This window comes from Macaca mulatta, chromosome 4 (genome assembly GCF_049350105.2).
Source record: "Macaca mulatta isolate MMU2019108-1 chromosome 4, T2T-MMU8v2.0, whole genome shotgun sequence".
Classification (NCBI taxonomy): domain Eukaryota; kingdom Metazoa; phylum Chordata; class Mammalia; order Primates; family Cercopithecidae; genus Macaca; species Macaca mulatta.
Genome location: NC_133409.1, coordinates 21,065,148 through 21,087,798, shown reverse-complemented (window position 1 = coordinate 21,087,798; position 22,651 = coordinate 21,065,148). Strand labels below are relative to the sequence as shown.

Sequence of the window (22,651 nt, the reverse complement as noted above, 5' to 3'; positions counted from 1 at the left end):
CATGCTTCTGTTTGCCATCTGTGGGCTGCACCCACTGTCTAACCAGTTCCAATGAGATGAGCCAGGTACCTCAGCTGGAAATGCAGAAATCACCCACCTTATGTGTTGATCTTGCTGGGAGCTGCAGACCGGAGCTGTTCCTATTTGGCCATCTTACGCAAGACTTGATCCAAGATGTTTCAAGGAATCTTTTATACACAAGAACAACACATGATCCTCTTTGCACTTTCCTAGAAGACAGATAGGGAATGAATTAGGAAGCCCTGGTTTTCTTTTCTGGTATACAGTGGTTATAGAGTATTCCTCTGTTTAGCTTTAGGCTGTTATAATCCAGAGAATACAGTTATATTTCAGATAAAAACAATAAAAAAAGCAACTCAATACCTTGCATTTGTGTTATGCAATAGTTCATAGCAAAACCAACAGGTACTTGTTTTGATGCTGAATCACTTTGAACTCTGTGCTATCTCTTATCAAAGTCTAACAGGGAAGTGGTAGTTTAGGAAAATGGAAAGTCATGCTATTGATTTGATAGGTCCTGGGAAAATGATAGAAAACATTGTTACATAATAATTAGTGAAGACCAAAGAATCCCCATAGATAATTTTTCACTTTTGAAAATTTTGGTGTTTAAAGAAATTTCTACCATCTTTTAAAGCATGAATCTCCATTATCCAAAATTTTTAGTATTATAAAATATTCTAGTTTATCAATTTTAACTTAACTTTAATTTTAACTTAAAAATATATTTTATAAATACAAAATAATATATGTAACTTTCAGGTAGGTTCTAAAGCATAATAATTAATGAACATCCATTTGACCAGCTAGCCCAAGACTTAGACTATTACTAGTAGTGAGCCTATGAGTTCTTCCCCTGTTTCCACTGTCGGAGTAAAACCTTTTTCCCAGAAGATGTTGATAACACCTAAATTTCTAATAGCAAAATACTAGAATCAATTCAAATTTCTATTAATGGGTGAGGAATAATTTATGGCTTATTTATTGAATAAAATATTATACAAGATTAAAATAATGACTTGAGTGATATATAATAACATGGATGCAATTTGGAAGCATAATGTTGGGTGAAAAAAGTTTCAAGAAACTACATGTAACATGATTCTATTTTTATAAAGCCCACAAATAAGGAAAACCAAATAATATATTGTTTGGCAATGTATGTTAGTAAACTATAAAATATAGTAAGAGAATTATAAATGGATTGCTATTAGAATTACTTATTCGAGTATTATAGATTCTATACTTCCATAGGACATTATTAGAAGAAATTATTAGATGTCACTTATGCCATGAAAAATAAAGGTAGCTAGTATGCTGGCCATAAGGTCAAATATAAACATTGTGATTACACATATGTAGTTCATAACTTTACCTTCTTTACACAATTATTTTCACTAAATTATCCCTTAATATTATGCTCTCAACATAAATAAGAAAGACATAAAAACAGATTTTGCAGTTTCTGCTGTCATTATTCACTATGACTTTTAAAACTTCCCCCATGTCCATTCTAATGACAAGAATCCTTAATATGTAGATCATGGACTCCTAGAGCTTCCAAGAATAGGCTTGAAAGAGTTCATGAATCTCTGAAAATGTCTATAAAATTTCTGTGATTTTCTTTTTCCTTTTTTTTTTTTTTTTTTTTTTACTGCCAGGTGTTTATTCTCTCACATGTGGGTGGTTCACATACACAGCACACACAGGTGCGGGCACTGGGGAAAAGGGCAGCACTCTTGGCTTCGGAGGGGAGGATCTTAGCCTCACTGTGTAAGAAGGGAGAGGATGGTTTCTCTCCTGCCCTCACTAGGGCCTAGGGGACCCAGCAGCAAATTCCACCCCTTCCACCTCTCAGCCAAGGAGAAGCCACCTTAGTGACATCTAGTTCCAAGGTTATACTAAGCGTAGAAGGGAGTGGCCTGGTCCCAGCCATTACAGGGTGAAGATATAAACGGTAAAGGAAGGTATAGTTTGGATGAGGCCACAAGAAGGGGCAGATGACACCATCAGAAACATGCGCAGGAGAGGGGCAGTTACTGGGTTTCTGGGCTGCATAGTCCCTGGCTTGGGAGGAAGGATAGGGAAGATGGATGGGGCTCATTGGCATTGATGATGTCCACGAATTCGGGCTTGAGGGAAGCATTACCCATGAGGAAGCCATCCACCTCAGGCTGGCTGCCCAGCTCCTTGCAGCTTGCCCCATCACAGAGCCTCCATAAGTGATACGGGTGCTCTGAGCCACCGCATCAGAGACGTTGGACTTAAGCCATTCTTGGAGCTTCTCGTGTACTTTCTGGGCCTGCTAGGGTGATGCAGTCTTGCTGCTACCAATGGCCCACGTGGGCTCATAGGCCGGGATGACCTTGCTCCAGTCCTTCACATTATCTGTGATGACCTTCTTCTGCTCGAAAACAAACTTCTCAATGATGCCACTTCCCTTTCAGCTAGCTTCTCCCCAATGCAAGCGATTACTCTGAGTCCCTCTGCCAGAGCATGGGTCACTTTCTGCTCAATCAGCTCATCTGACTCCCCAAAGACATGCCACTCTCTGAGTGCCCCAGGACCCCAGACTGGCTTCGCAGTCTTTGATCATTCCAGGGGTGATCTCCGCAGTAAAGGCCCCGTTAGTTACTTTGTAGCAGTTCTGCGCAGTCACAGCAATCTTCAGCTCTGGCTTCTGGGGCAAAGTCGATATAGGCAGCGGGGGTAGCGCAAACCACCTCAGTGTCGGCCGGCACCTTGGCCGCGATCAGAATGCCGGTGAGCTCCACCACTCTTCTTCCGTCCGTTCATCTTCCAGTTCCCCCATAAAGAACTTCCTGGAGGGCGCCATGGCGCTGGAGCTGAGGCGCTGAAGGTCAGTGTCAGCCTTCTGTGATTTTCTAGGCTGGGGATTATAGGTTTTATGATATTCTAAAAGGAATCATGTTAAAAAAATGTAAGAACCTATGTTGTAAGATTAGTATAGACAAAAGTTTAAGGTTCGTTTCTCTTGAAAGATTGATTTGCTTCCTCATAGCAGATACTAAAAATGTATTACACATCACAGTTTTCTTTATTCTTAGCCACTAGGAAGGTCAGAGTTCACCTAATGCTTATTCATAATAACCATATTTGTCTTTAAGTCTGGCTTATTTTCTTCCTTTTCACACTCTCTTTTTTTGAATTCTTTTAAATTGTTATTCTATAGAATATATGTAGCGTTTTATAGGCATCTGCTATTTTAACCTGCTCTAATACATGAATAATAATGATCAGTCTTGACATGTTTTACATTTTAGAACTTTAAATTATAAAGAAAAAAGAATATTATATCTTAATCTATATACTAATTAAAAAATACATTTTTAAATTGTCTTTCTGAGCTTGGTTGGAAGACTAATTGTAAACCAAACATGACAGGCTGCTTGATAGAATTGTAATTAATGAATGTTGGCCAGAAACCTCCTCTAGCTACTTCCTTACTTGGTTCCCATTTTGCTTCTCTGGCTCTCATGCTGGTTGGTGCTGTCTCTTCTGCCTCTTACCTTGTTTATCCCATTGCTTTTCAATTCTAACTGTGCACATCTTTGCTAGAGAATTTGACGCTAGCTCCCTGCGCTTTTCCCTCATTTGTAGGTTTGTACACATGTGTAGCGTTCATTCTGTTTTCCTCCAAATCTGCAAAGCGAGGCAGGAAAGTGCCTTCAGTTGGGCCTTTCTTTACTCTACCTGAATGAGACCCAGGTGCAGTAGAGGAGAAATACGAAGTGTAGAGAAAACAATCAAGACAAAGAAAAAGAGGAGACACATTAGTTTAAAATGTGATTTAAAAAGGCAGGTGAATTTTTAATAAACATCAGAAAAGAAGATGTTTATTAAACAAATGACCCCAAAGGTGAAAGTAAAAGAAATAAGCTAATGTTTAAGGAAAACAAGTAAAGTGAGAATGTGTGAGAAACCATAGAGGATAAGAAAGGATTTACTAGTAGACAGATAATAGTATGCATTAGCTGAGGGAAGATTGGATATGGATATTGTGCTCAGTATGGAAATAAGTCAGACAAATATGGGCATGCCAGAAAGTTCATGATTCTGTGCTTACATTATTTTAATTATATTTTCAAAATCCCTGGAGCTTTTGCTCCTTTACTATTGGGTCTGTAGTGTAGAAAATGAAATTCTAATCATTGTCATTGAAAGTGAATTAAGCCCATTTCTTTCCTCATTCTACTTTCTTTATATCAACCAAATTATCTATTACACTTTGGTGTTGTTTATCTTTCTCAATGTAAAAAGAAAGCTATGCACAAAAATATAGACACCTATTGTCCAGGCAGTGGAACCAAGTAAGAGACTTCGGGGACCTAAAATTGAGTTTGTTAAAGCAACTTAATAGTAATATAAAATCTTTTACATTTGCTAATGGGAAATTGGCTGTACAGGCATTTTAAAGGTGGTAAAACTAAAGACTTCTGTAGGGAATTAGAGTAAGTTAATGGCTTTGCTTGGCTGAGTGATTAAGAAAGTCTACAAAGAAAGCACTGATACATTTGGGTGTGCCTGACATTCTCCATTAGGACAAACCTGAAATATGTGTTTTTTTGCTGATATTCAAAGAAATACTTGATATTCAAAAAATACTATGTTAATAATACTAAAAGTAACTTTTTTTCCATTGGCATGCTCACATGTACAATATGAAATTGCTTTTTGAGGAGTTAAAGGAATACATAATTGAACTCGGATTAGAGAAGGTTTATATGTTTCTGCACAGTTCCAATGTTGACATAGGACAGTGCTCATTGAATTTGCTCAATATATCTGTACATTTACATTTACAGTTAAGTACATTGCTATCTATGTTTTAACATTATTTTACTTGTTTAATGAATAAAGTATTTTTTTTTTCCTTTTCAACAGAATTTTACCACCTTGTTTGACTTTGAAAGTCACTTCCCAGAAGCTAATTTTCTCAAATGCAAGGGAAGACTATCTCCTAGGAATCTTTGCTTAACAGTTTTGGGATGATATCTCAAAAAGGATTTTGTTTTACCATTTCTATCACATCATTGTACACTGACAGATCATTGAGCACACTTGGGTGATTCAATTTGCTACAGAGGATATTATGAGAAAAATGATCCCAAATTATTTTTCAAACTGATGTTTTTTTGTTATCCACGTGACATTATATTTTACCAACTTTTGTTTGCTATAATTTTGTACCACAGTACAGAAATAGGGGTATAAATAATGAATATTTTAGTTTGATCCAGCAGTAAGTAAGTATATTTGCTGAGGGCAACCCAAGTAATTGGCTCACTGCATTCCTGAAGCTTATCTTATCAAACAGATATCAGACACTGCTGAAAGATGGAGGCGGGGGGGAACTATCCCTGTTACTCAAGGATTTGTCATAGAAAGAGGCTTTGTCTAAGCAAAGAAGGAAACTGTCATTTCTTCTTAAGTTGCTGATCTAGTTTAAGAAACAAAGTATATTTGCTCAAACTTATTTTTTTTAAAAGTGCAGGCAGCTCTCCCACTGTTTGTTCCTTTTGTGTCCAGACATTTTTCCTAGAATGGAAAACTGAAATTAAATCACTTTTAATGGAACTTAGGGTAATGGTGATTAAGAAAGGGAGCCAGATGAAGAGAAAGAAAATAGATAGCATTACAGGATGGAGGACAAGAAGGATAAGAATAGGGAGAAGGCAATACTTAAATTTCTGTTATAAAAGGAAAGTAGCAAGTGTTAAACAATCTCTCTCTACTGTAAATAGAAACCATAGAAACAGACATTCACCTGCTGTGTATTTATTTGTGGGTAGTTGTTGCAACAACTGAGTACTTGTTAGCCAGCAACGTTGAAAAAAAAATTAGCCAGCAACGTTGAAAAAAAAATGAGTACACTCGTGATTAAGGAAAACATTTAAGAATTAACTCTACTAATAAGCCAATGAGTTGATAGTTTGATTTTAAGGAATAGCTACATAAAGTGTATGACAATTTTCCTTGCTTCTTCATTTTTTGATTTAGGCATTGGTTATATTTAATCCAAATTTATTACCTATCATGTGCTAATACTTTGCTAGTGAGTTATATTAGCAGATTATAACTTTGAAACAGAATTTTCATTCAATGTTATGTAGAGAGTTTCTGAATGTGTGTTTTTGATGGATATGTAGGTGTGAGTAATGGTTGTAGTTATATTGGGAAAGAATAAGACTTAGAAATTTTATAGTGTGGATGATTAAGCATTCTGTGAGGTCAACTGAAGTTGGATATTTGTGTATTGATTTCTTAGAACAATTTTTGACCTCTCTTAAAGTCACCACTATAACTTAACTTCTGATTAGTACTGATTAGTAAAGAATTAAATTATTTGTCAGAACTAAATTCTTCTTGGAAGGCCAAGCAGCAGCAAACAAAATCAGTATTCTTAACTCTTAAAAACAACTCTTGACTCTACTTCTCCTCTGATTACTGCAGAATCTCTACAGCAAAATTCTGAAAAAGTTGCCTACACTCAGTGTCCTTTTTTTTTCTTCTCTCTCTGATCCCCCACACCACAATTTAAAAATTTTTATTACAAAAAAGTTCAAACATATAAAAACGATAGAGAACAGTACCACCAGGTGCCATTACTCAACTTCAACAATTCTCAACATATGGCAATCTTATCCCATCCTTATATTAATATTTCTTCTTCCCACCCAATCTCTACCCACTATGGTGTTATTTTGAATCACATCCTAGACATCATATAATTCTATCTGTAAATCCTTTTGTAAGTGTATCTAAAATACATGAAATAATCTTAATAAACAAACGTAATTATAAAACAATCACCCCTAAAAAGTAAAAAAAATACCCTAATATTACCAAGTATCCAGTATAAAACTTCTCACAGTTTTATAGTTTGTTTTTTATGATTTGTTTGAATCCAGATTTTTGTGGGTATATCTTCTTGTTGCTTGTTCATCCACATAAAGTCCATTTGTTCTAATTGGTTGATTTGTCTCTTTTAATCTCGTTTAATATGGATCTTCTCTCTGCGTTAGTTTCCTTGCAATTTATTTCCTTTGCCTGTGGAGTTTCCCACAATCTGAATTTGCTGACTCATTCTCTCTTGAACACACTGCAGTTAGACCATTCTTACTGCTCTGGGAAGCTGCTCTTATCAAAAGTCACCAAGGAAATTTCACATTGTAATACCTGTTGGTCAGTTTTTAGTCCTCATTTTAGTTATCTACATTATTCTTGATGTATAATAATTATACATATTTATGGTATACATGTGATATTTTGATTGATGCATACAATATGTAATGATCAAATCAGGGTAATTGGGATATCCATCACCTCACTGATCGATTCTCCATGTTGGGAACATTCCAAATTCTCTCTTCTAGGTATTTTTAAATATATAATTACTGTTAAGTATAGACATCATACTGTGCTATTAAACATTAGAACTTATTCCTTCTGTCTAACTGTATGTTTTTACCCAATAAACCTCTGTTCATACCCTTCCCCACTACTCTTCCCAGTCTCTGGTAACCACTGCCAACATTGTTTACCACTTGATAACTCATTGTCTTTAATAAACTTTCTTTAATTGATCTCCAGTACAGCTGATCTCCAGGTTTCCTTCTATACCACTGGCTGAGACATTTTTTGCTGATTCTTTCTGTTTTACTAGTAAATGTCAGAGTGCCCCAGAGTTCTAACTCTGGTTCTCCCCTCTCTCTGTCCTCACTTTCTTGATCATCTCATTCAATTTGAGACATGTATACTCAATGATCTACCTGACGTTGCCATATGCAAATGGAAGTTTTCAAATTCCAGACATTTCCAATAACTCTCAAACTGAGCTCTTACATTCATTCCATGACCCAGTCCCACAAAGTTTCCCCCAGCTCTGTCAACAGCAAATATCCTCCATTTGCTCTGGTCAAATACCTCGAAATCATTCTGATTTCCATTTTCTTTTCATGCCTCATTTCCAGACACATTGCTTTGCCTCTTCCTTCGGCAGTATCCACAAATGAACCGTCTCTCACCAGCTCCTGTCCCCATCTGGTCCAACCCACTTTGAACTTTCAATCTGGCTTAGAGTGATAGTTTCTGTAACCCTTACCTTAAATACAGACTATGCTCAACCCAGCAGGCAGAGTGACCCCATTAAAATGCCAAAAAATTAAAGTTACTTCTCTGTTCAAAATCCTCCAGCAGTTTTCTATCTAACTTAGAGCTGAATTCTGAGTCTCCTTGCAGGGACTTCCAAGGCCCTAATTATCTCTCATTTACACCATCACTTCTCTGACTTAATTCCTCATTTCTTTTTCCTTGGCTTTTTCCACTTCTGCCACAGGACTTTTATGAGGCAGAAAAGTAGACACCAAGTTGAAAAATGATTTTTATAAAATTTGTTTAGACCCTAGATTTTAAACTTTATTGTTCAATAAATTTGTACAAAATAAAGAGAAAAATAACTGGCTCAATTAGAATTTAAAAGCTGAAGAACTGTTCTCATAGGTGTAATACCTTGCTCTATCCTGAACCACTGATCTATGGGCTTAGGCCAAATTATCCTTAAGTAATTTACTTTTATATTAAAGGGAAAATGTCTTTTTTTGGTCCATGTATATGTACATTTATCCTGAGGATATTGGTGAACATAGCCAGTTTCAAAGTCTATTGGTATTGTGGGAATGGCTATTATTCTTACTTAGATATTTGAATTGAAATGTAACCTTTTAATTAACTTGTGCTGATGTTTCATCTCTGCCTGGCAGTTCAAATTGATTCTTATTAATAAGTGGCTGCCTGTGTTCCATCATACAGCATGGAGAACACAGTCTTTCTTGCTCAAGGATGCTGAGTGCAAGAAAGGACAATCTGAGAGGTGAAAATAGTCTCTAGTATTTCTAAAAATGCCAACAAAAGGCTATGTTATTAATAAACAGATTTCTAGATTTCAGTCCTAGGCATTTCCACAACCCTCGATTGCATTTGTTTTTCTCTTATTTCCGTATTTTTTAAATTTTTATTTTTATTTTTGCTTATCACAGGCAAGAATTCCATTTATGTCTGCAAAGAAGAAATTTTTTTCAATGAATTGAATGCAATATATACACACCTAAAAAAAAGCTGTAAACATGGAAAAACAATGTGAATCAATTCTGCGGTGCTATTACATGAAATTACTCTCTGTATCTCAAAGGTGTTTCTCCCTCCCTCAAGAAATTAAACATAGCCATGAAATATAAATGAATATATGTTTGCGATAATGCTACTTGACATTTTAGTTATAATTAACAGAACTTCCAATATTAACCAACATTAATTAACAATATAAAGTGTTTAAACATGGATCGTAATAACAATGCTGAGTGGATTATGCACATTCATCAATACACCTCATGTTTATTAAATATTTCTCTTCAAATTCTGTATTATTAAGCAAACTTATGAAACCTGCCATGTGAATCTTGATTTTTTTCTATACTTATTCTCTAATGATCACTCCTTCCTTAGGATATCGTGGTGTTGGAGATAGGCTGCATGTTTGCCCCTTTTTCTCTTAGATGTTGATCTTTTCTTATTTACATGTAAGAGAACATTGTAAAGAAAGCATCTCTTTTTTCTGGCGTGTTGTAGATAATGTTTTTCAGTTTTAGCTTGCCTTTTGTCTTTTATTATTATTTTTTTGCTACACAAAATTTTAAAGTATTTCTATAATGTTGTCTATTAGTCTTTTACTTTATGATTTTTACCTGTGTTGATTTTATCAGAAAAAATTTATTGTCTTCCGTGTGCTCCATATATGGAAGAATCTGAGAAATGATATACAGTTCCTGACACTGTAGGCCTTAGAATACAGTGAGGGATTCATTTTATTAGGAAGGAACCTTATGTTGGAAATTTTTCTACAGCTTCCTCTTGTGTATATTTTGGATATGAATTTAGTTATAATTTCAGAATTATGGTGATGGTTTGTTAGAATGAAGTAATGATAAACCATTGTCTGTAAGTCTGGGAAAATATTTTAGGAATTTAAAAATATCTGAGAGCTTGGGACAGTTTTCATGTGAATGATCATATTGTTTCTCAAAATAAATTTTATTCCTAATCTATTGTTTCATATTTCACAGGTAAGTTGGTTAAAGATAACCAAGTCATGGTGTAATTTTATAACACTTTCATCTTTTAAGAAACAAATGGACAGAAACCTAACCGAATCTATTTCTAGCTGATCTTAATGTAATTTTGATGTCAGACTTGGAGGTCATATGGCTTTGTGGGAGTCCATGGACTCTAATTCTGATTGGCTTAGACATACACAGATCCACTGAGTTTATTTCTTACTCCAAATTGGGGTGATATGGAGTTTGGAGCATAAATTAAAATTATTGTTCTGAATGTGTACTGGTTTCTCTGCCATCCAAATTGTTCAATGTCCAGTTTAAACCTAACTTCCTGCATGACATCTCTTCTCAACCATTAGAGCTAGATGTGATTTTCCTCCTCTCTGAAATTCACTGAAGTATTTTTGGCACAAGGTAATATGTTGTGTTATAATGACATTTTTGAATGTTACTAAAATATATTTTTCAGGTGATATATGTATAAGAAATTTATTATACAAAAGTAAAATATCTTAGTTTGCATATGCACATGTTTTCTGCATGAAAGTAATCAGTGTACATATTCTGCTTTTATACTTCTATGCGTTTTAAGGTGCTACCAAGTTCTCAGATTAATTTTTCTAATTTTCATATTTCTGTCAGTGAATGAATCATAATTTATTTAACCCTCATCTTAACAGTTAGCATTTAGACTTTCTTACACTTTTTATTTTTCTAATGTTTTGAATAGCATAGCAACAAATTTCCTTCCATATAAAGATTTGTCCATGTTTTACATGATTTCTTAAGGATAGAGTCCAAGAATCTGAATTATTGAGCCAAAGGATGAATGATTTAAGGCTCTTACTGCTTATTGCCAAATATGTTTGTAAAGGATCTTACTGACCCCACAGGTCAAGGACTTAGTCCCACAAGAGTGTCCTCTACTGCAGATACCAGCTACAATCCCCAGGTTGTGACCTATGCTTCTGACCAACTAGCTATAAATTGGGTGCTTCCCATGACCTACTCTTGGCGTTTAATTAGTTTGCTTGAGTGACTCACAGAACTCAGGAAACACGTTTACCAATGTATTCCAAAGGATATTGTAAAGGATACAGATGAACAGCGTGATGAAAGAGATTCACAGGGTGAGGTATGGGCAAAGCAGTGGAGGGTTTCCACACTCTCCCAAATGCACTACCCTCCAGACACATCCACGTGTTCAGGGATTTTTTTATGGAAGGTTTATCACTTGGGTATGATCAATTATTGGATCTCCAGCTCTTCTCTCCTCATGGCTTGTTCTTTCTGGTGACCAGCCCTGATCCAGGAGCCCACCATGAGTCACCCCGTTAGAACAAAAGATTCTATCACCCAGGAAATTCCAAAGGATTAGGAACTTTGTGTCAGGAGTTAGGGTCGAGGACCAAATATTAAAACAAAAGATGCACCTAGCACTCCTATCACTCAGAAAATGATAAGAGTTTTAGGAGTTCTCTGCCAGGAACTGGGCCAGAGACCAAATATGTATTTCTTATTACATCACAATATCACAGTTTCCAAGGTAGGGGCTATGCAACATAATATGAGAAGATTGTCTGCTAAGGTACAAAGACATTCAAGCCACAAGTTACTTGAATACAAATTAATGGTACAGATACTGCGAGTGAACAGGATCCATAAACAGCACCACTTGGGAAATGATTTGGGCTGAGTTCTCGGATTCCCTGAAGTAAGTTGGCAATACCGTGAGTAGTCAGGCATACTGGACCAAGGGAAACAGCATTTTATGGGACATCTGAGGGATCATCCTCTCCTCTTTACCCCTGTCCCCAACTAAGGGTCAAAAAGAAATTATTTGAGAGGGTCTGAACTGTGGAGTGGCTGGCTCATTATAATCTCAAACTCTGTTCTACTATGAAGCCAGGAAAACACCTGGCCTCATAGTTTCAGATACCAACTCTATACCACAGAAATATGGATTATACTTTCTTCTGAGGGGTCTGTGGCTCATAAATAAACACTGATCATTGTAGGCCATGAACAAATTCAATTTCAAAGAGTAAGAATTTATACAGTACTTATTGAGATGGCTAGAAAATAGGATCTGGAATTAATAAACTAAAACAAACAAAAATACTAAATAATTGGAAAATAAAGTTTTCTCTAAAAATTGGGCTAAAAAAGGAATTAAGGACACAATATCAGAGTATTTTGATTTTTAGATAGATGATGAATGAAAGAATCTTTAGATAGGAAACGGGGTGACTGACAGATCTGGATTTGTATTCTAGCACTGTGGCTTGCTACTTTGACCTCAGAAAAGGCTTAAAACATCTCAGTTACCTTGTGTAGGAAGTGATTGTAAGAGTGCTTCCCTTATAGGGTTGTTCTGTAGAATAGATAATTAATGTAAATAATTTGCACAGTGCCTGGCCCTTACCTTATGCAATAAAACAATATTGAATTAAATTGATGATGTAGGAAGCTTTTATTCTGAAGAACAAAGAGAGAATAAAAAAAGAAAGTGAATTTGTATGAATCACTACTACACAAGCAGTACCTAAATAGGTGCTCAATAAGTGTGTGTAAAATAAATAAGAGAATATTGAACTTAAACCTTAACACTGTAGTATCTCTCATAGCACTTAATCCATTGCATCATCATCATCTGAGCATGATTTTAGGCCCTGGGGATACAGCAGTGTGCAAAACAGACAAAAATCCCTATCCTCAAGTTGTTTAATTCTAGTGAGGAGGCAGACAATAAATGAAAAAAAGAAGTAAGTTATAGACTATATTAGAAGATGTGAAGAATTTTTGAGAAAATTAGAAGGAGAAATAGGCAGTGTGAGATGAATGATGTCACTATTTTAAATGGGATAGTTAGGGAAGATCTCACAGAGGTGGCGAATTGAAGGATCTAGTGAAGAGCGTTCCAGGCAGAGGAAAGAGAAGGCGCCAAGTCCCTGAGGAAGGAGCTTGCTAACTGTGCCTAGGAACATGGAGGAGCTTGGTGTGGCTGGAGCAGAGTAAGCAAAACAGAGTGGCAGGTCCCACATCTCAACTGTCTGCTCAGTGAGGGCAGGAACTGGAAGTTTCCTCTCTCCTTCCAATGGTTAGCATGAGGCTAAGCATTGTAGGATTCACAACATAAATGTTCTCTGCCTAAATATATTGATACATGAATTACTGAATGCTATGAGTTGAAGTATGTCCCCCCAAAGTCTTTATATGGAAGTCCCCAACTGCTTTTACCCTCAGAATGTGACCTAATTTGGAATAGAGACATTGCGGATCCAGTTAGGAGGAGACAATACAGGCACAGGATGGAGCCCTAATATGTACTTATAAAAAGGGGAAATTTGGAGACTCAGACATACACACAGGAAGAATGCCATGTGAATGTGAGGCAGAGATTGGGGTGATACATCTATAAATTAAGGGATGCCAAAGACTGCCAACAAAACACCAGAAGCTAGGAGAGAGCCATGGAATAGGTTCTCCCTCACTAACTGCAAAAGGAGCCAACAGGCTGACATGTTGGCCTCAGACTTGTAAGCTTGAGAGCTGTAGGAATATACATTTCTATTAAGCTAACCCATTTGTAGTGCTTTGTTACAGCAGCTACTAGCTAACTAATACACTGAATTAATGTTTTCTTTTGCCTAGACTCTTTGCCTAGACAGATTCCACACCCTATGTTAAGAAAAAAAAAATCCAGTTTTTAAATAATTAAAAGACTGAAATTTTATTGGATAAAAATGTGATTAGTCAAGGAACATATGTGGAAAATGTAAATTTGTTGGTATAGGAAATTTTAAAAAATAAACTGTGATTTCCTGTTGGACAAATTAATGATGGTACTGAGTAGTGACAAAGGTTTTGTGACAATATAATCAGTTAACATCAGAACTGAGTTAAATTGTAGAACACCTGGTTGGTGTCTGCTGGTGAATTGCTTGGTGTGTGGGGAAAACCTCCTACACATCTGGTATCAGAAGTGGTGTATTTTATTGAGTGTTGACTGTGCAGTAAAAGGAGTCAGTTTCCACCTACCATATAGACACTTACTGTGAGTGTTTTAATGACTCAGTTTTCTTTTCCTGTAGATACTGGATGACTTCTCCTCTGAACCCTGACTTTGTCTCTGAACAGTTCCTCACTTCCCTTTGGCCAGCATCTCTAACTGACCTGTCCACTCCTGTATATCAGCTTTTTGTTTTTTTAAACTCAAAGCTCATGTTTCATTTTGCATTTTTCTTTTAATATCTTTTATCATATACTTTCTAATCATATCATTTTTTCTTCTTTAAGCCCTTTTATAATTTTTATTTACTGAATCTGTTGTAGACATATAGGACTGGATTACAAATGTTCTGTTTTCCCTTTTACTTTCGAATAGTTCTTACTTTATGCTATATTTATTTATCCTATTTTGCACATACTAACATATTTGTGAATTATGAACTATCAATTATAATGACCTTTTACAATTTGATACTTTTAGAAAAACTCCAAACCCCAATTTTTCTAAATTTACATTGTTGTGCCTAGTTTTAAAAAAGTTAAATTGATAAAAATTTATCTAGCACTGTGCTTTGATAATTTCTGTATCTTTTCACCTTTGGTGCCTTGATAAGAAATATACACTCAGATTCGATTTTTTAAACCAATCTTAAATTCTATGACTTGATGGGCGCATTTAGGCCACTTATATTCACTATTATAAGTATTTTCATCTGTCAACCTATTTGACAGTTTAAAAAATTATGGTGTCTTGTCTCTTTTCTGTTAAGACTCTTTATTTGCGACTATGTTTTTGTTTTGTTCTAGTAGTATAATGGGAGGAAGTTATTTCATGTTAAAGAACAACAGTTTGAACATTGTTGGATGATTTAAATATGCTCTCTCATTAGCCCTCACAATCACTAGGTGAAGTTATTAGTAACAATTACTTTCAACTCATTTAACAGTTTTCCAACACATCTAACATATCTTTCCTAATGCATTTAACAGTTTCACATGGCCCACAGGCAACTCTTTAAGACCTGATCCTATTCCTGTGTGTGCCAAATTATACATAAAGCAATAGCCAATACTTCAGAGATTTATTATAAATTCCTTATCATTTCTCCCCTACTTTATACCTTATTCCTTGCCCAATTTTGACACATCTTTCTTCACTATTCAGTTTGCCCCGTTTTGGTATTCAGCTGATGACATCTCCAGGTGCTGGTTACTTGCATCATTCACTGATGCTGCATTTCCTTCCTTCTGGTAAATTCTTTGTAGAATTAATAAGTCACCTTTTGGCTTCTCAAAGCCTTTCCTTGTGGACAAAGCAAACAGCTCTCTCTAACTTGGATCCCAAAGAATTTTATTTTATTTTTTATCATCAGTTAAAAAAAACAAAAGCGAATGGTGGGTGGGTGGGTGTGTTATGCATGTCTTTCCTTCCTTCCTCCCCTCCCCCTCCCTCCCTCCCTCCCTTCCTTCCTTCCTTGTTTAACTTATCATGGTTTTCTCTCGTAAGTCATACTTTTGGTGTCAAGTCTAGGAACTCTTTGCCTAGCTGGAGATCCTGAAGGCTTTTTTCTTGCTTTTTACATTAGTACAATTTGATTAGAGAATTATTTGCTGCACACTTCTCAACTGAAATCAGAAGTCTTGATTCCAAAGTTCGAAACTATGTAAATGAACAAATGGATGACAGACTAACCATAGTCTATACAGCTAGAGTCTTTCCTTTTAAAAAATATTTTTATGGCATTTAGCATTATAGAAACACAAAATTCCTCTTCTGTGGGTACTGTCATGAAGGAGGGAGGAGCATGAAAAGATAGGGCCACTGTTCTCTGTGCTTTAATGAGTTATTGGTAGATTACTTTATAGAGTTATTGGTAGAATCCAATTGAAATGTCAAGGAGATATTAAGGTGCTGAAATTGTTTCCATTCAATTCTACTTTACTCTTTGAAATAACCCTGTGAAGAATGTACTATTAATACCCCCTTTTTAACAGATGAGGAAACTGAGGCCAGAGGCCATGCAACATGTGGAACATACTCCTTTACAGTGAGTAAATGGCGAACTTTGGATTCAACATAAACAGAGAACTATAGCTTGTTTTCCTAACACTGTTTATCATTCTGTATTATGGAACCAATGACAGATAACTCATATTATTAACAGAGGATTATAACACACAAATGTAAGTAATAGGAAGGACATTGTTAAGAAATAGGCTATAACAAATAAAGATATAACCACATATGTTGGGTGCTTTTAGGTCTTCTAATAAGTCTAGCTTTGTAAAAGGTCAAAATGACAAGAGTGTGGTTTCAAGCTTTATCATTTCTAGAAAAGACTTATTTAATTTGAAAATATATTTATGGTCTAGGTATAAGTTCATGATGATTTCACCATTAGTGGCAAGAATTTCCTTTTACTGCTGAAATTCAATAGAATATTTCATAAATACAGAGTAGATTCCTTATTTTAAGATTTAAGATTTTAAGATAAAATTTTAGTCATTTTTTGAATAAAGTGAAAGCAAGCAGTACATTTTTATTGACTTTTCAATCTGAATATCTTTTCCAAAAACCTCAGCTAATTGGGAGCATAACTTTTTATAACAAATATTGCCAATTAGATATTTACTTTCTTGATTCCAGGATTTAAGCTTCATCCAGCTGGTCTTCTGCAATGTGTGGCTATCTCTACACCTTTCTAAACAAAGAAGCAATGGCAGTCTATGTGATATCTTTTGACAGATCTTCTGGGGCCTCACTAATTCTAATTTCTTCCTTTCATGGGGCCTGCAATTCTTTCTATTCTTTGCTTTAAAGCCCTCTCTCCAGAGACCTTTTTTAAAAAGATAAGTATCTTATCAGGAAAGCAGATATTCTCCCCAAGCAACTCACTGTCATTTCTATACCCTCCTTGATGGTAAGGAAGCAGGAGTCAGGAAAGTTATATTCACATGGGTCAGTCTAGTGTGTGTGTGTGTGTGTGTGTGTGTGTGTGTGTATGTGTAGGTTCTCAGGATTCTATAGCAGCAGATAAAAACTTTATGAAAAGATTTCTGTGATCAAACTTTTCAATGGAATTTTTTTTTCAAAAGTCAACCTACTTATTTTCAAGTGTAACTAAGAAAATATTAGGGCTATAAAATTAAATGTAGCTTTGAAAAATTATTTTTTCTTAAGTACAGTTCACCCACAGTACAATAAACAGATTTTAAGCTTACATTTCAATGGAATTTGATAAATGTATATCAAGTGACATAACAATAATGATGTAGAACATTTCTTGGTTATATAGATGAGAGGTTTCTATGTTGCCCAGGCTGGCTTCAAACGCTTAAGCCTCGCCTCCTTATGCACTAGGACAACAGGCCTGAGCCACTGCGGCTCCCAATGTAGAACATTTCTATTACCTCAGGAAATTCCATATCCCTTTCCAGATACTCTCCCTTTCCCTGTCCCTGTGATTCCATCACCATAGCTTAGTTTTGCCTATGCTGGTCCTTCATATAAATGCAATCATATATCTATTTTCTGTGACTTGCTTCTTTGGCTTGACGTAATGGTTTTGAGGCTCAATCATATTGTTGTATGTATCATTAGTTTGCTGCTTTTTGGTTCTGAGTACTAGTTCACTGTATGACTATATTGTAATTTGTTTCTTCATTCTCCTGTTGATGAACATTTTGGCTGCTTCCCATTTTTGTCTATTACAAATAAAACTCATATTAACATTTTTGTGCAAGTCTACTTGTGGACGTGTGCTTTCATTTTTCTTAAGTAAATACCCAAGAGTGGAATTCCTGCATCATAGGGTCAATGTATGTTTGACTTTATAATATATTGCCAAATATTTCTCCAAAGGCCTTGTACTATTTTGACTTTACATATGAGAGATGCTCCACATCCTTGCCAATACTTGCTATTGTTAGTCTTTTTGTTAGCCATTCTATTTGTTATGAAATGCCATCTCATGTTGGTTTTAATTTGCATTTCCTTGATGACTAATGATGTTGAGCACATTTTCCTGTCCTTACTGGCCAGCTTCATATTTCCTTTTGTGAAGTGTCTCTTTAAGTCTTCTGCCCATTTAAAAATTCAACATCTGAACATACTTGCAGTTTGTTTCTGTTGACTGCTTTTTTGCCTGAGTATGGGTTACTCTTCAGTTTCTTTGCTATGCTGCTATTTTTGTGATTGGATATAGGACATTGTTGTTGTTACTCTAGATTCTGTCACATTCTTTGAAAATTACTGTTTTTTTGTTTTATTAGATAATTAAGTTGCCTGAATCTAACTGCAGACTTTGTCTGCATCAATGTATATATAACTGCTTGTAGCTCTTGTCTGTTCTTAATTTACCGTTGCATATGATGTTAGGCGAAGGGTATATTGTTGCCCCTTTTCAGAATGAGGAAGTTTTCTTCTATTTCAACTTCACTAAGTGTTTTTGTTTTTAAATCATGAATAGATGTTGAATTTTTCAAAACTATTTTTCTGCATCTATTGAGCTGCTGATTATATAGTTTTTCTTTTTTTAATTCATCAACATGGTCAATTACAACTGATTTTCAAGTAGAAAAATCAACCTTCTAAATGGGATAAATCCCATTTTGTTGTGAAGTATTTTTGATGAATTTGATTTACCAGTATATTTTAAGGATTTTCGAATCAGTGTTCAGGAGAGGTATTCATCTGTAGTTTCCTTTTCTTGGAAAAAGATGATTGCCTATGATTTTGGTATCAGGGTAACTCTGGGTGTCATAAAACAAATTGGAAAACATTTTTTATTTCTGTATTTTCTGAAAGAGTTTATATGTAAAACTGACATTATTTCTTCCTTAAATTTTGGTAGAATTCACTTGTGAAGCCCTGAGGGCATGGAGTTTTCCTTGTGCGAAACTTTTAGATTATGAATGTAATTTCTTTAAAAAATATAGGGTTATTAATATTTTCTGTTTCTTGTGTTATTTTGGGTACTATATATTTATTGGGGAACCTGTCAATTTCATCTTAGTTGTCAAATTTATTATCATACAGTTGTTAACAGTATTTCTTTATTATTATTTTAATATCTGAGAGTCTGTGATGGTCTCCTCTTTAATTGCTGATATTGATAAATTATTTTTTATTTTTTTCTTGAGCAGCCTTGTTAGAGGCTTATGATTTTTATTAATCTTTCCAAAAATATCAATTTTTATCTTTATGCATTCTTCCCATTGTTTGGTTTTCCTTTGACCATTTTTTACTGTTCTCTTTACTATTTGTTTCCTTCTATGTCTTTTAGGTTTACTTTGTTCTTTTTTCAGAACATGAATTGAAAGGGAATATATGGCTTTGAAAAAGCAATAGAGAGATTTGCATTAGGGCATGCTAGGAAATTTTATGTTGAACAGATTTCTTAATCATCTTATTTTTGTTATCAAGAGATTTTAAAGTGACATGACCTTTGCTGTAAATTTAATTTTAGATAATTACATACAATGGGCATGAAGACTGCAGGCAGCATAAAGAAATCATAAGGCAGAAAATTCTTGCTCTCTACTTGTCAAGCCAAACTCCTATTAATAGCACTGTAATTTGAAGGTGGAAGTATAGTTATGTATTCCAGGCAATTATACTGTATCGGTCTTTTTACTCATAACCTTTGAATGATCAGCCATTATATATGAAATTTTGTCTGCACCATTTGACATATTGATCATATATGTCAATTATGAAACATCTCCTCATGATACATTTCTCTTAAAATATATTTCTCCAATTATCTGACATCAAAATGATGTATGGCATGCTTAGGAAGCTTATATTTTGTGACCCTTTTCTGTTTATACTGATCTATGTTTGTGTTTTTCCAACTATAATGTAAACTTGTAAGCAAGCATGGTCTTGTGTGTTTTTTTTTTTCTTCAGCTTATAGTAGGCCTCCATAAATATTTATTTATTTTCAATATATTTTTAAAATGTTTCTCAGCATTTAAAACATTTATAATTCATCTTTTTAGTTTCTAAAGAACAGAAAGAACTTGATTTTAAAAGTTAATGGATCATAAAATATTACATTTAAAAACAAACATGAAGGCACTGAAATTTTATTAGTCCTTTTTTTCACTTCAATTTCCCAACTGAGGTTTAGAAATCAACCACAGTTTAGAAATCTGTATTCATGTTAAAAGTAAACCACAAGAAATACAATTAGAAAAATGATCATTGTTGCAGCTGGATGTTGGGTAAAGTGATTATACTATTGTCTCCACTTTGGAATATATTTGAAAAGTTTTATGGGGCAAAGTTAAAAAATACCTATTATGAGCTCATGTATGGAAACTCAAGGAGTTGGAAAAATTAGTCTTGTCATTGAGATTTCCTGTTTACAAAAATATTTCTGAACACAGGTAAATCTAGAGGGCCTACAGAATATATAATTTGTAGAGGGAGCTCTCTTAAGGAAAAATAACACAAAATGATGTTTGCAAAATTTGTTGAGAAAAGGAATATTGGCCCAGCGCAGTGGCTCACGCCCATAATCCCAACACTCTGAGAGGCTGAGGTGGGTGGATCACCTGAGGTCAGGAGTTCAAACCAGCCTGGCCAACATGGTGAAACCCCATCTCTACTAAAAATACAAAATTAGTAGATGTGGTGGCATGCGCCAGTAATCCTAGCTACTCGGGAGGCTGAGGCAGGAGAATCACTTGAACCCAGGAAGTGGAGGTTGCAGTAAGCCGAGATCATGCCATTGCGCTCCAGCCTGGGTGTCCGAGCAAAACTCCAAAAAAAAAAAAAAAAAAAAAAAAAAGAATATTGATCTAGGACAAAAGAAGAGATCACTTTAAATTATTTAGAGAATAATAAAATATTAATGAACTGTTTTTTATAAATTTTTTTTATGGTAGTCTTTGACTTCATTCTCTTTGGCTCTTCATGTCACAATGACTTTGTAATACTATTTTCTATAGATGGAATAAATAATAATTTGGTTTTATTTTTGAAATGTTTGATCAATTATGTTGTTGATAGTTTAGAAAAGTTTCTTTAAGATCATAATTCATTATTGATAATATCTGCAAATTTAGGATTGCTTTACTTATTTAAATATTTATTTGCATCTCATTTTGCTTTCTATTTTCAAATTTTAATCCTTATGCAACCACCAAGCCTACTTCTAAATAACAAATAGGAGTTAATGTTTAACTTCATAAACAGATATTCTGTTGTTCTACAGGAATATTTTTAGAACCTGAAGTTTGGGTCTTAATAAGTCATAACTGTTGGCTTTTTCTGACCCACTCTGTAGTGTGGTATGATTTGAGGACAAGTCTATACTCCCCACTTTCTATTCTGCACAATTTTAGTGAAGTCACATGTAACTGCTTTGCATATCTGCCAACACACTGGTTCTGCTTATTATTTCTGCATGACGAATCGTGCAATTTCTTTCATTTCTAGTTCCCTTCTCCACAAAGTAGGGATTTTGAAGCCCTTGCTCTGACTATTCCCAAGAGTTGCTATGAGAATGAGTGCCATACTCTAGGTGATGGCACTCAATTATAAAGTGGAATCCAAATGTTATTCTTTTCATGATTGTTATAATTGTCATCTTCCTCACAGGACTGTGATCATCTGATTGGCTATGAGATTATTCATTACTGGTAAAACTGGACTTGTTCTTTTGCTTTCTGTACCAAACCTTCAGTATATTCTCTCTATATTCTTGTCCTACATTTTGAAATTATTTGGTCAACTTTTTAACTTTCAAGTGGAAGACTCACATCCTCAAATAATCATCTGTTTATTCATTCAACAGTATGAATGCAAGTTTATTCAATACCAGGTGTTGTGCGAGGCTCTTGGAATTCCAGTGATAAATAAAAGATAAAGTTCCCACTCTCTTGAGCTTACATGTATAACAGGGAGTAGGAATTAATCAAATAATACCCAAAACAAAGTAAACTAAGGAAAGGGGTCTGAAGGAAAGGAACAAGGTGCTCAAAGTCATTTGATCTGGAGAGGAAGACTTTCTTACCACAAGCCCCTTGCCTTGTCATCCAAAGGAGGCATTGGAGATAAGTCAGAGGGGAGCTGGCTTGTGTAATGAACCTATTATCACTCACCTTCAGATAAATATGCTCCTCAAGCTTACTTGAGGTTCTAATTCTAAAGTTTTAGGATGTTCCTTTACTGTGCCCTCTTTCCAACAGCAAGTCTCTTCAAATATATAAGATTTTAAAATCCTTTCCTGAGTCACAATGAACGGGTCAGAGTTTATTATGCTCTGAGTATTTCAATGATTAAAAAAAATTATCCCAGGCAAAGAGCATGGTGGAAATGTCTTTGTATCACTAAAATTCTGGAAAAAATAATTTATTTAATTGCAATATGCTTATTAGTAAGGCAGTCATTGAGGCAGGGAATATTTCAGTTTCTCAAAACACTATGTAAGAGAGCAAACATTTTAGTCTAGTTCAAGACATTTATAATTTTA

The 22,651-nt window shown here is 34.9% G+C and overlaps 1 protein-coding gene and 1 pseudogene across 11 annotated transcripts in view; one reads left to right on the top strand and one right to left on the bottom strand.

Moving 5' to 3' along the window:
- FRK (fyn related Src family tyrosine kinase) overlaps positions 1-22,651 on the top strand; it is a 154,278-nt gene that overhangs the window by 59,059 nt on the left and 72,568 nt on the right. The window lies entirely within an intron of this gene.
- LOC106998171 (triosephosphate isomerase-like) lies at positions 1,745-2,890 on the bottom strand (annotated as a pseudogene).